Here is a 13,078-nt window from a genome sequence, read left to right as displayed (position 1 = left end):
TCAGTATCTGGTGTGACCACCATTTGCCTCATGCAGCGGGACACATTTAATTGAATATATATATATTTTTTAATATAACCTTTATTTAACTAGGCAAGTCAGTTAAGAACAAATTCTTATTTACAATGACGGCCTACCCCGGATGACGCTGGGCCAATTGTGCCCCGCCCTATGGGACTCCCAATCACGGCCGGGTGTGATGCAATTAATCTGTTATGCAGGTGAATGAGGACCCAAAAGCGACTTGGCGAAAACAGAGTCTTTAATCCAGTAAAGTAAATATTCAATACTCCTAGACAATTCGGAGCGGTAAATAAAGCATAAAGAACGATTCCACTTGTAATGACGAGAACAGACTGGAGACTCGATCATGAACTGCAGGATGCCTCGGGAAGGCACTTGACCGTAGCAGACTCAGACACCTGCTCACCACGCAGCATCTGAGGGAAACACGACACGACAGGGCGATACAAAGACACAGCACGGTGAACAATATACAAGGATCCGACAGGGCAGAAACGGAAAACAAGGGAAGAAATAGGGACTCTAATCAGGGGAAAAGATAGGGAACAGGTGTGGGAAGACTAAATGATTGATTAGGGGAATAGGAACAGCTGGGAGCAGGAACGGAACGATAGAGAGAAGAGAGAGAGAGAGGGAGAGAGAAAAAAAGGGGAACGAACCTAAAAAGACCAGCAGGGGAAAAACGAACAGAAGGAAAAGCAAAATGACAAGACAATATAAGACAAAACATGACAGTACCCCCCCACTCACCGAGCGCCTCCTGGCGCACTCGAGGAGGAATCCTGGCGGCAACGGAGGAAATCATCAATCAGTGAACGGTCCAGCACGTCCCGAGACGGAACCCAACTCCTCTCCTCAGGACCATAACCCTCCCAATCCACTAAGTATTGGTGACCCCGTCCCCGAGAACGCATGTCCATGATCCTACGTACCTTGTAAATAGGTGCGCTCTCGACAAGGACGGGAGGGGGGGGGAGGGAAGACGAACGGGGTTGCGAAGAAAGGGCTTGACACAGGAGACATGGAAGACAGGATGGACGCGACGAAGATGTCGCGGAAGAAGCAGTCGCACAGCGACAGGATTGACGACCTGGGAGACACGGAACGGACCAATGAACCGCGGAGTCAACTTACGAGAGGCTGTCGTAAGAGGAAGGTTGCGAGTGGAAAGCCACACTCTCTGGCCGCAACAATACCTAGGACTCTTAATCCTACGTTTATTGGCGGCTCTCACAGTCTGTGCCCTGTAACGGCAAAGTGCAGACCTCACCCTCCTCCAGGTGCGCTCACAACGTTGGACAAACGCTTGAGCGGAGGGAACGCTGGACTCGGCAAGCTGGGATGAGAACAGAGGAGGCTGGTAACCCAGACTACTCTGAAACGGAGATAACCCGGTAGCAGACGAAGGAAGCGAGTTGTGAGCGTATTCTGCCCAGGGGAGCTGTTCTGCCCAAGACGCAGGGTTTCTGAAAGAAAGGCTGCGTAGTATGCGACCAATCGTCTGATTGGCCCTCTCTGCTTGACCGTTAGACTGGGGATGAAACCCGGAAGAGAGACTGACGGACGCACCAATCAAACGACAGAACTCCCTCCAAAACTGTGACGTGAATTGCGGGCCTCTGTCTGAAACGGCGTCTAACGGGAGGCCATGAATTCTGAACACATTCTCGATGATGATTTGTGCCGTCTCCTTAGCGGAAGGAAGTTTAGCGAGGGGAATGAAATGTGCCGCCTTAGAGAACCTATCGACAACCGTAAGAATCACAGTCTTCCCCGCAGATAAAGGCAGACCGGTAATGAAGTCTAGGGCGATGTGAGACCATGGTCGAGAAGGAATGGGGAGCGGTCTGAGACGACCGGCAGGAGGAGAGTTACCTGACTTAGTCTGCGCGCAGTCCGAACAAGCAGCCACGAAACGGCGCGTGTCACGCTCCTGAGTCGGCCACCAAAAGCGCTGGCGAATAGAAGCAAGAGTGCCTCGAACACCGGGATGACCAGCTAACTTGGCAGAGTGAGCCCACTGAAGAACAGCCAGACGAGTGGAAACAGGAACGAAAAGAAGGTTACTAGGACAAGCGCGCGGCGACGCAGTGTGCGTGAGTGCTTGCTTAACCTGTCTTTCAATTCCCCAGACTGTCAACCCGACAACACGCCCATAAGGAAGAATCCCTCGGGATCAGTAGAAGCCACAGAAGAACTAAAAAAGACGGGATAAGGCATCAGGCTTGGTGTTCTTGCTACCCGGACGGTAAGAAATCACAAACTCGAAACGAGCGAAAAACAACGCCCAACGAGCTTGACGAGCATTAAGTCGTTTGGCAGAACGGATGTACTCAAGGTTCTTATGGTCTGTCCAAACGACAAAGGAACGGTCGCCCCCTCCAACCACTGTCGCCATTCGCCTAGGGCTAAGCGGATGGCGAGCAGTTCGCGGTTACCCACATCATAGTTGCGTTCAGATGGCGACAGGCGATGAGAAAAATAAGCGCAAGGATGAACCTTATCGTCAGACTGGAAGCGTTGGGATAGAATGGCTCCCACACCTACCTCTGAAGCGTCAACCTCGACAATGAATTGTCTAGTGACGTCAGGAGTAACGAGGATAGGAGCGGACGTAAAACGTTCTTTTAGAAGATCAAAAGCTCCCTGGGCGGAACCGGACCACTTAAAACACGTCTTGACAGAAGTAAGAGCTGTGAGAGGGCAGCAACTTGACCGAAATTACGAATGAAACGCCGATAGAAATTAGCGAAACCTAGAAAGCGCTGCAACTCGACACGTGACCTTGGAACGGGCCAATCACTGACAGCTTGGACCTTAGCGGAATCCATCTGAATGCCTTCAGCGGAAATAACGGAACCGAGAAAAGTAACGGAGGAGACATGAAAAGAGCACTTCTCAGCCTTCACGTAGAGACAATTCTCTAAAAGGCGCTGTAGAACACGTCGAACGTGCTGAACATGAATCTCGAGTGACGGTGAAAAAATCAGGATATCGTCAAGATAGACAAAAACAAAGATGTTCAGCATGTCTCTCAGAACATCATTAACTAATGCCTGAAAAACAGCTGGCGCATTGGCGAGACCAAACGGCAGAACCCGGTACTCAAAATGCCCTAACGGAGTGTTAAACGCCGTTTTCCACTTGTCCCCCTCTCTGATGCGCACGAGATGGTAAGCGTTACGAAGGTCCAACTTAGTAAAGCACCTGGCTCCCTGCAGAATCTCGAAGGCTGATGACATAAGGGGAAGCGGATAACGATTCTTAACCGTTATGTCATTCAGCCCTCGATAATCCACGCAGGGGCGCAGAGTACCGTCCTTTTCTTAACAAAAAAACCCCGCCCCGGCCGGAGAGGAAGAAGGCACTATGGTACCGGCGTCAAGAGACACAGACAAATAATCCTCGAGAGCCTTACGTTCGGGAGCCGACAGAGAGTATAGTCTACCCCGAGGAGGAGTGGTCCCCGGAAGGAGATCAATACTACAATCATACGACCGGTGAGGAGGAAGGGAGTTGGCTCGGGACCGACTGAAGACCGTGCGCAGATCATGATATTCCTCCGGCACTCCTGTCAAATCGCCAGGTTCCTCCTGAGAAGTGGGGACAGAGGAAACGGGAGGGATGGCAGACATTAAACACTTCACATGACAAGAAACGTTCCAGGATAGGATAGAATTACTAGACCAATTAATAGAAGGATTATGACATACTAGCCAGGGATGACCCAAAACAACAGGTGTAAAAGGTGAACGAAAAATAAAAAAAGAAATAGTCTCACTGTGGTTACCAGATACTGTGAGGGTTAAAGGTAGTGTCTCAAGTCTGATACTGGGAAGATGACTACCATCTAAGGCGAACATGGGCGTAGGCTTGTCTAACTCTCTGAAAGGAATGTCATGTTTCCGAGCCCATGCTTCGTCCATGAAACAACCCTCAGCCCCAGAGTCTATCAAGGCACTGCATGTAGCACCCGAACCGGTCCAGCGTAGATGGACCGACAAAGTAGTACAGGATCTAGATGGAGAGACCTGAGTAGTAGCGCTCACCAGTAGCCCTCCGCTTACTGATGAGCTCTGGCTTTTACTGGACATGAATTAACAAAATGTCCAGCAAGTCCGCAATAGAGGCACAGGCGGTTGGTGATCCTCCGTTCCCTCTCCTTAGTCGAGATGCGAATACCTCCCAGCTGCATGGGCTCAGTCTCTGAGCCAGAGGAGGGAGATGGTTGCGATGCGGAGCAGGGAAACACCGTTGACGCGAGCTCTCTTCCACGAGCCTGGTGACGAAGATCTACCCGTCGTTCTATGCGGATGGCGAGAGCAATCAAGGAGTCCACACTTGAAGGAACCTCCCGGGAGAGAATCTCATCTTTAACCACTGCGTGGAGTCCCTCCAGAAAACGAGCGAGCAGCGCCGGCTCGTTCCAGTCACTAGAGGCAGCAAGAGTGCGAAACTCAATAGAGTAATCCGTTATGGATCGATCACCTTGGCATAGGGAAGCCAGGGCCCTAGAAGCCTCCCTACCAAAAACTGAACGGTCAAAAACCCGAATCATCTCCTCTTTAAAGTTCTGGTAATTGTTAGAGCAATCAGCCCTTGCCTCCCAGATAGCTGTGCCCCACTCTCGAGCCCGGCCAGTAAGGAGTGAAATGACATAAGCAACCCGAGCTCTCTCTCTAGAGTATGTGTTGGGTTGGAGAGAGAACACAATATCACACTGGGTGAGAAAGGAGCGGCACTCCGTGGGCTGCCCGGAGTAGCAAGGTGGGTTATTAACCCTAGGTTCCGGAGGCTCGGCAGGCCAGGAAGTAACAGGTGGCACGAAACGAAGACTCTGGAACTGTCCAGAGAGGTCGGAAACCTGAGCGGCCAGGTTCTCCACGGCATGGCGAGCAGCAGACAATTCCTGCTCGTGTCTGCCGAGCATGGCTCCTTGGATCTCGACGGCAGTGTTACGAGCGTCTGTAGTCGCTGGGTCCATTCTTTGGTCGGATCCTTCTGTTATGCAGGTGAATGAGGACCCAAAAGCGACTTGGCGAAAACAGAGTCTTTAATCCAGTAAAGTAAATATTCAATACTCCTAGACAATTCGGAGCGGTAAATAAAGCATAAAGAACGATTCCACTCGTAATGACGAGAACAGACTGGAGACTCGATCATGAACTGCAGGATGCCTCGGGAAGGCACTTGACCGTAGCAGACTCAGACACCTGCTCACCACGCAGCATCTGAGGGAAACACGACACGACAGGGCGATACAAAGACACAGCACGGTGAACAATATACAAGGATCCGACAGGGCAGAAACGGAAAACAAGGGGAGAAATAGGGACTCTAATCAGGGGAAAAGATAGGGAACAGGTGTGGGAAGACTAAATGATTGATTAGGGGAATAGGAACAGCTGGGAGCAGGAACGGAACGATAGAGAGAAGAGAGAGAGAGAGGGAGAGAGAAAAAAGGGGAACGAACCTAAAAAGACCAGCAGGGGAAAAACGAACAGAAGGAAAAGCAAAATGACAAGACAATATAAGACAAAACATGACATAATCAATCAAATGTATTGATAAAGCCCTTCTTACATCAGCTGATGTCACAAAGTGCTGTACAGAAACCAACCTAAAACCCCAAACAGCAAGCAATGCAGGTGTAGAAGCACAGTGGCTAGGAAAACCTCCCTAGAAAGGCCAGAACCAAGGAAGAAACCTAGAGAGGTACCAGGGTATGAGGGGTGGCCAGTCCTCTTCTGGCTGTGCCGGGTGGAGATTATAACAGAACATGGCCAAGATGTTCTAATGTTCATAGATTACCAGCAGGGTCAAATAACAATAATAATGCAGCTTGGATTTGAACAAGTGACACCTCTTGCACGACTGACACAGTACCTTAGACCGCTGCGCCACTCGGGAGCCCACATCACCTTAACATAGAGTTGATCAGGCTGTTGATTGACACCTGTGGAATGTTGTCCCACTCCTTTTCGATATTCTTTTTAAGTTGCTGGATTTTGGCAGGAACTGAAACATGCTGTCCTGCACGTTGTTCCAGAGCATGCCAAACATGCTTGTGAGTATGCAGGACATGGAAGTATTTTGATATTTTCAGCTTCCGGGAATTGTGTACAGATCTTTGCGACAAGGGGCCGCGCATTATCATCCTGAAATATGAGTTGATGGCGGCGGATGAATGATACAACAATGGGCCTCAGGATCTCGTCACGGTTTCTCTGTGCATTCAAATTGCCATCGATAAAATGCAGGAGTCAGCACGGCAACACGGCTGGAAACCCGAGAGGCAGCCCCAAAAATGTATTCGGCGGGAGCACACGGGGAGTGTGGCTAAGTCAGGTAGGAGTCCTGAGCCAACTCCCCATGCTTACCGTGGAGAGAGAGGGACTGGGCAGGCACCGTGTTATGCCGTGAGGCGCACGGTGTCCCCGGTGCGCAGGAATAGCCCGGTGCGATACATACAGTGCCTTGCGAAAGTATTCGGCCCCCTTGAACTTTGCGACCTTTTGCCACATTTCAGGCTTCAAACATAAAGAAATAAAACTTTATTTTTTTTGTGAAGAATCAACAACAAGTGGGACACAATCATGAAGTGGAACGACATTTATTGGATACTTCAAACTTTTTTAATAAATCAAAAACTGAAAAATTGGGCGTGCAAAGTTCAACGGGGCCGAATACTTTCGCAAGGCACTGTAGCAGCGCCTCGTATTGGCCCGGGCTAGAGTGAGCATCGAGCCAGGTGCCATGAAGCCGGCTCAGCGCATCTGGTCTCCAGTGCGTCTCCTCGGGCCGGGGTACATGGCACCAGCCTTACGCATGGTATCCCCCGGGTCGCCAGCACAGCCCAGTGCGGGCTATTCCACCTCGCCGCACTGGCCTGGCTACGGGGAGCATTCAACCAGGTAAGGTTGGGCAGGCTCCGTGCTCGAGAGCTCCAGTGTGCCTTCACGGTCCGGTCTATCCGGTGCCACCTCCACGCACCAGCCCTCCTGTGGCAGCCCCCCGCACCAGGCTGTCTCTCCGTCTCCTTCCTACAGGTGCTCCCGGACGCTCAGCGCTGCGAGAGTCTTCCTCCTGCCCAGCGCTGCCAGCATATCCCGTCTGTCCTGAGCTGCCAGAGTCTCCCGTCTGTCAGCCAGGAGATGCCAGAGCCGTCAGTCAGCCAGGAGCTGCCAGAGCCGTCAGTCAGCCAGGAGCTGCCAGAGCCGTCAGTCAGCCAGGAGCTGCCAGGAGCTGCCAGAGCCGTCAGTCAGCCAGGAGCTGCCAGAATCGCCCTTCACTCCGGAGCTGCCGGAGTCTCCTGCCTGTCCGGTGCTGCCGGAATCTCCCGTCCGTCCGGTGCTGCTGAAATCTCCCGTCCGCTCGGGACCTGTGGCTTGTTCCAGTCCGAGGTCGACGATGAGGGTCGCCGCGTTAAAGAGGCCACGGAGGCTGTTGAAGAGGCGGAGAAGGACTATGGTGGAGTGGGGTCCACGTGCCGCGCCAGAGCCGCCACCGCGGACAGACACCCACCCAGACCCTCCCCTACAGGTTTTGCGGCCAGAGTCTGCACTTTTTTGGGGGGGGGGTACTGTCACGTTCTGACCTTCTTTTATTATGACGTTCTTTTATTATGTCTTTGTTTAGTATGGTCAGGGCGTGAGTTGGGTGGGTTGTCTATGTTCCGTTTTCGATGTTGTGTTTGCGTTTGGCCTGGTATGGTTCTCAGTCCGAGGCAGGTGTCGTTAATTGTCTCTGATTGAGAATCATACTTAGGTAGCCTTTTCCCACTTGTGTTTCGTGGGTTTTTATTTTCTGTTCTGTGTTTTATTTCACCGTTCAGGACTGTTCGTTTGTCATTTTATTGTTTTTGTTTCAGTGTTCACTATTTGTATTAAAAATCAAGATGAACACTTACCACGCTGCGCTTTAGTCCTCTCCTTCATACGACAACTGTTACAGTATGCTGTAGAGTTGAGATTTCCCTTCATTGAAACTAAGCGACCTAGCCAGAACCATGAAACAGCCCCAGACCATTATTTATCTTCCACCAAACTTCACAGTTGGCTCTATGCATTGGGGCAGGTAGAGTGCTCCTGACATCGGCCAAAACCAGATTTGTCCGTCAGACTGCCAGATTTTGAAGTGTGATTCATCACTCCAGAGAACGCATTTTCACTGCTCCAGAGTCCAATGGCTTCAAGCTTTACACAACTGCAGCTGATACTTGCCATTGTGAATGGTGATCTTAGGCTTGTGTGCGGTGACTCGGCCATGCAAACCCATTTCATATTGCACCCGATAAACAGTTCTTGTGACGTTGCTTCCAGAGGCAGCATGGAACTCGGCAGTGAGTGTTGCAATCGAGGACACAAGCTCCCGTTTTGTGAGCTTGTGTGGCCTACCACTTAACGGGGCAGGATAGCAGCATGAGAGGGTGTAACATTTCAATCCGAGGAAAGTGTTTTGTGTTTTCTCACAAAATTTATAGTTTTAGACTGTAGTTGCAATTTGTTTTTCCACAAAAAAATATATCTAACCATACAATGTAGCTATTTTGAATAATTGTGTAATTAATTGAAAATTCAGGTTGCAAAGCAGAAGAAACTCACTGAAATGGAGTCAAAGGTAAACGAGAATGACAGGTATGGTCGGAGATGGAATCTTCGAATTTATGGAATAGCAGAGAAATCTGACGAGAACATTAATGCAAAACTGAAGGACATTTGCAGGGCAGTTGTCCCGGAGGAGGAGCGAAATGTTGTTGCAGGTTCTCTGGATGTAGTGCACGATCTGGGTAGGCTGAGAGATGGGGAAAACAACCTGCCACCACGACCAGTGATCATGAGATTAATCTCCAGGACAGCGAGGGATATGACATGGAAAAGTGCAAAGAAAAATTTATATTTAAAATAGAACAACCTGAGGTTCAAGAAGGATCTGACAGCATTTGACAACCCGGTCGCATTCCGCTTCGCTCCACAGGTAGTATCACATTTTTCATTTCATTTCATTACAGCACAACGGTTTGATTTGTTTGTTCGTAGCTAGCTACATAGCTAGCTACATAGCCGTCTGTGTATCAAAGATAATTGTGTAGTCTAGAGCGATTTTCTAGGTTAGCTAGCCAGCTATTGTCGTTCTTTTAACGCAACGTAACGTAATCAACACTGCTAGCTAGCCAGCTAGCCCCCGAATAGCAGCACTGTAGAAACTATTACACTCAACGGAACGACTTGATTAGTGTAGTGTCAACAACGCAGCCACTGCCAGCTAGCCTACAAAGTCAACAACGCAGCCACTGCCAGCTAGCCTACTTCAGCAGTATTGTATCATTTTAATCATTTTAGTCAATAAGATTCTTGCTACGTAAGCTTAACTTTCTGAACATTCGAGACGTGTAGTCCACTTGTCATTCCAATCTCCTTGCATTAGCGTAGCCTCTTCTGTAGCCTGTCAACTATGTGTCTGTCTATCCCTGTTCTCTCCTCTCTGCACAGACCATACAAACGCTCCACCCCGCGTGGCCACTGCCACCCTAATCTGGTGGTCCCAGCGCGCACGACCCACGTGGAGTTCCAGGTCTCCGGTAGCCTCTGGAACTGCCGATCTGCAGCCAACAAGGCAGAGTTCATCTCAGCCTATGCCTCCCTCCAGTCCCTCGACTTCTTGGCACTGACAGAAACATGGATTACCACAGATAACACTGCTACTCCTACTGCTCTCTCTTCGTCCGCCCACGTGTTCTCGCACACCCCGAGAGCTTCTGGTCAGCGTAGTGGTGGCATCGGGATCCTTATCTCTCCCAAGTGGTCATTCTCTCTTTCTCCCCTTACCCACCTGTCTATCGCCTCCTTTGAATTTCATGCTGTCACAGTTACCAGCCCTTTCAAGCTTATCATCCTTATCATTTATCGCCCTCCAGGTCCCCTCGGAGAGTTCATCAATGAGCTTGATGCCTTGATAAGCTCCTTTCCTGAGGACGGCTCACCACTCACAGTTCTGGGCGACTTTAACCTCCCCACATCTACCTTTGACTCATTCCTCTCTGCCTTCTTCTTTCCACTCCTCTCCTCTTTTGACCTCACCCTCTCACCTTCCCCCCCTACTCACAAGGCAGGCAATACGCTCGACCTCATCTTTACTAGATGCTGTTCTTCCACTAACCTCATTGCAACTCCCCTCCAAGTCTCCGACCACTACCTTGTATCCTTTTCCCTCTCGCTCTCATCCAACACTTCCCACACTGCCCCTACTCGGATGGTATCGCGCCGTCCCAACCTTCGCTCTCTCTCCCCCGCTACTCTCTCCTCTTCCATCCTATCATCTCTTCCCTCTGCTCAAACCTTCTCCAACCTATCTCCTGATTCTGCCTCCTCAACCCTCCTCTCCTCCCTTTCTGCATCCTTTGACTCTCTATGTCCCCTATCGTCCAGGCCGGCTCGGTCCTCCCCTCCCGCTCCGTGGCTTGATGACTCATTGCGAGCTCACAGAACAGGGCTCCGGGCAGCCGAGCGGAAATGGAGGAAAACTCGCCTCCCTGCGGACCTGGCATCCTTTCACTCCCTCCTCTCTACATTTTCCTCCTCTGTCTCTGCTGCTAAAGCCACTTTCTACCACTCTAAATTCAAAGCATCTGCCTCTAACCCTAGGAAGCTCTTTGCCACCTTCTCCTCCCTCCTGAATCCTCCTCCCCCCCTCCTCCTCCCTCTCTGCAGATGACTTCGTCAACCATTTTGAAAAGAAGGTCGACGACATCCGATCCTCGTTTGCTAAGTCAAACGACACCGCTGGTTCTGCTCACACTGCCCTACCCTGTGCTCTGACCTCTTTCTCCCCTCTCTCTCCAGATGAAATCTCGCGTCTTGTGACGGCCGGCCGCCCAACAACCTGCCCGCTCGACCTTATCCCCTCCTCTCTTCTCCAGACCATTTCCGGAGACCTTCTCCCTTACCTCACCTCGCTCATCAACTCATCCCTGACCGCTGGCTACGTCCCTTCCGTCTTCAAGAGAGCGAGAGTTGCACCCCTGCTGAAAAAACCTACACTCGATCCCTCCGATGTCAACAACTACAGACCAGTATCCCTTCTTTCTTTTCTCTCCAAAACTCTTGAACGTGCCGTCCTTGGCCAGCTCTCCCGCTATCTCTCTCAGAATGACCTTCTTGATCCAAATCAGTCAGGTTTCAAGACTAGTCATTCAACTGAGACTGCTCTTCTCTGTATCACGGAGGCGCTCCGCACCGCTAAAGCTAACTCTCTCTCCTCTGCTCTCATCCTTCTAGACCTATCGGCTGCCTTCGATACTGTGAACCATCAGATCATCCTCTCCACCCTCTCCGAGTTGGGCATCTCCGGCGCGGCCCACGCTTGGATTGCGTCCTACCTGACAGGTCGCTCCTACCAGGTGGCGTGGCGAGAATCTGTCTCCTCACCACGCGCTCTCACCACTGGTGTCCCCCAGGGCTCTGTTCTAGGCCCTCTCCTATTCTCGCTATACACCAAGTCACTTGGCTCTGTCATAACCTCACATGGTCTCTCCTATCATTGCTATGTAGACGACACACAATTAATTTTCTCCTTTCCCCCTTCTGATGACCAGGTGGCGAATCGCATCTCTACATGTCTGGCAGACATATCAGTGTGGATGACGGATCACCACCTCATGCTGAACTTCGGCAAGACGGAGCTGCTCTTCCTCCCGGGGAAGGACTGCCCGTTCCCTGATCTCGCCATCACGGTTGACAACTCCATTTTGTCCTCCTCCCAGTGCGCTAAGAACCTTGGCGTGATCCTGGACAACACCCTGTCGTTCTCAACTAACATCAAGGCGGTGGCCCGTTCCTGTAGGGTCATGCTCTACAACATCCGCAGAGTACGACCCTGCCTCACACAGGAAGCGGTGCAGGTCCTAATCCAGGCACTTGTCATCTCCCGTCTGGATTACTGCAACTCGCTGTTGGCTGGGCTCCCTGCCTGTGCCATTAAACCCCTACAACTCATCCAGAACGCCGCAGCCCGTCTAGTGTTCAACCTTCCCAAGTTCTCTCACGTCACCCCGCTCCTCCGCTCTCTCCACTGGCTTCCAGTTGAAGCTCGCATCCGCTACAAGACCATGGTGCTTGCCTACGGAGCTGTGAGGGGAACGGCACCTCAGTACCTCCAGGCTCTGATCAGGCGCTACACCCAAATAAGGGCACTGCGTTCATCCACCTCTGGCCTGCTCGCCTCCCTACCACTGAGGAAGTACAGTTCCCGCTCAGCCCAGTCAAAACTGTTCGCTGCTCTGGCTCCCCAATGGTGGAACAAACTCCCTCACGACGCCAGGACAGCGGAGTCAATCACCACCTTCCGGAGACACCTGAAACCCCACCTCTTTAAGGAATACCTAGGATAGGATAAAGTAATCCTTCTCACCCCCGCCTCCCCCCCCTTAAAATATTTAGATGCACTATTGTAAAGTGGTTGTTCCACTGGATGTCATAAGGTGAATGCACCAATTTGTAAGTCGCTCTGGATAAGAGCGTCTGCTAAATGACTTAAATGTAAATGTAAATGACAACGAAGCTCGACATCGTCTATGGCCGATGATTGAGAGAGCAAGGAAGGAAGGAAGGAAGGAAGGAAGGAAGGAAGGAAGGAAGGAAGGAAGGAAGGAAGGAAGGAAGGAAGGAAGGAAGGAAGGAAGGAAGGGAAAAGTGCATACTTTGATGGAAGGGAAATTCACGCTGACGCCTAGCTTGTTGACTGCTGGACTTATCAAGTGAGTTGTGCAGGGTTGAGTTTTATTTTCATCTGATAAGGTCCTCTGTAGCTCAGTTGGTAGAGCATGGCGCTTGTAACGCCAGGGTAGTGGGTTCGATTCCCGGGACCACCCATACGTAGCATGTATGCACACATGACTGTAAGTCGCTTTGGATAAAAGTGTCTGCTAAATGGCATATATTATTATTATTATATTTCTCGAGGAAAGGGCTTTGTTAGTGTGAGCCAAACTTTTTTTATATATATATATTTTTTTATGTCAGGGAAATAAGCACTGACACTTAATGTTAGCTTGATG

This window comes from Oncorhynchus gorbuscha, linkage group LG09 (genome assembly GCF_021184085.1).
Source record: "Oncorhynchus gorbuscha isolate QuinsamMale2020 ecotype Even-year linkage group LG09, OgorEven_v1.0, whole genome shotgun sequence".
NCBI classification, from domain to species: domain Eukaryota; kingdom Metazoa; phylum Chordata; class Actinopteri; order Salmoniformes; family Salmonidae; genus Oncorhynchus; species Oncorhynchus gorbuscha.
This window is presented reverse-complemented; position numbering follows the sequence as displayed.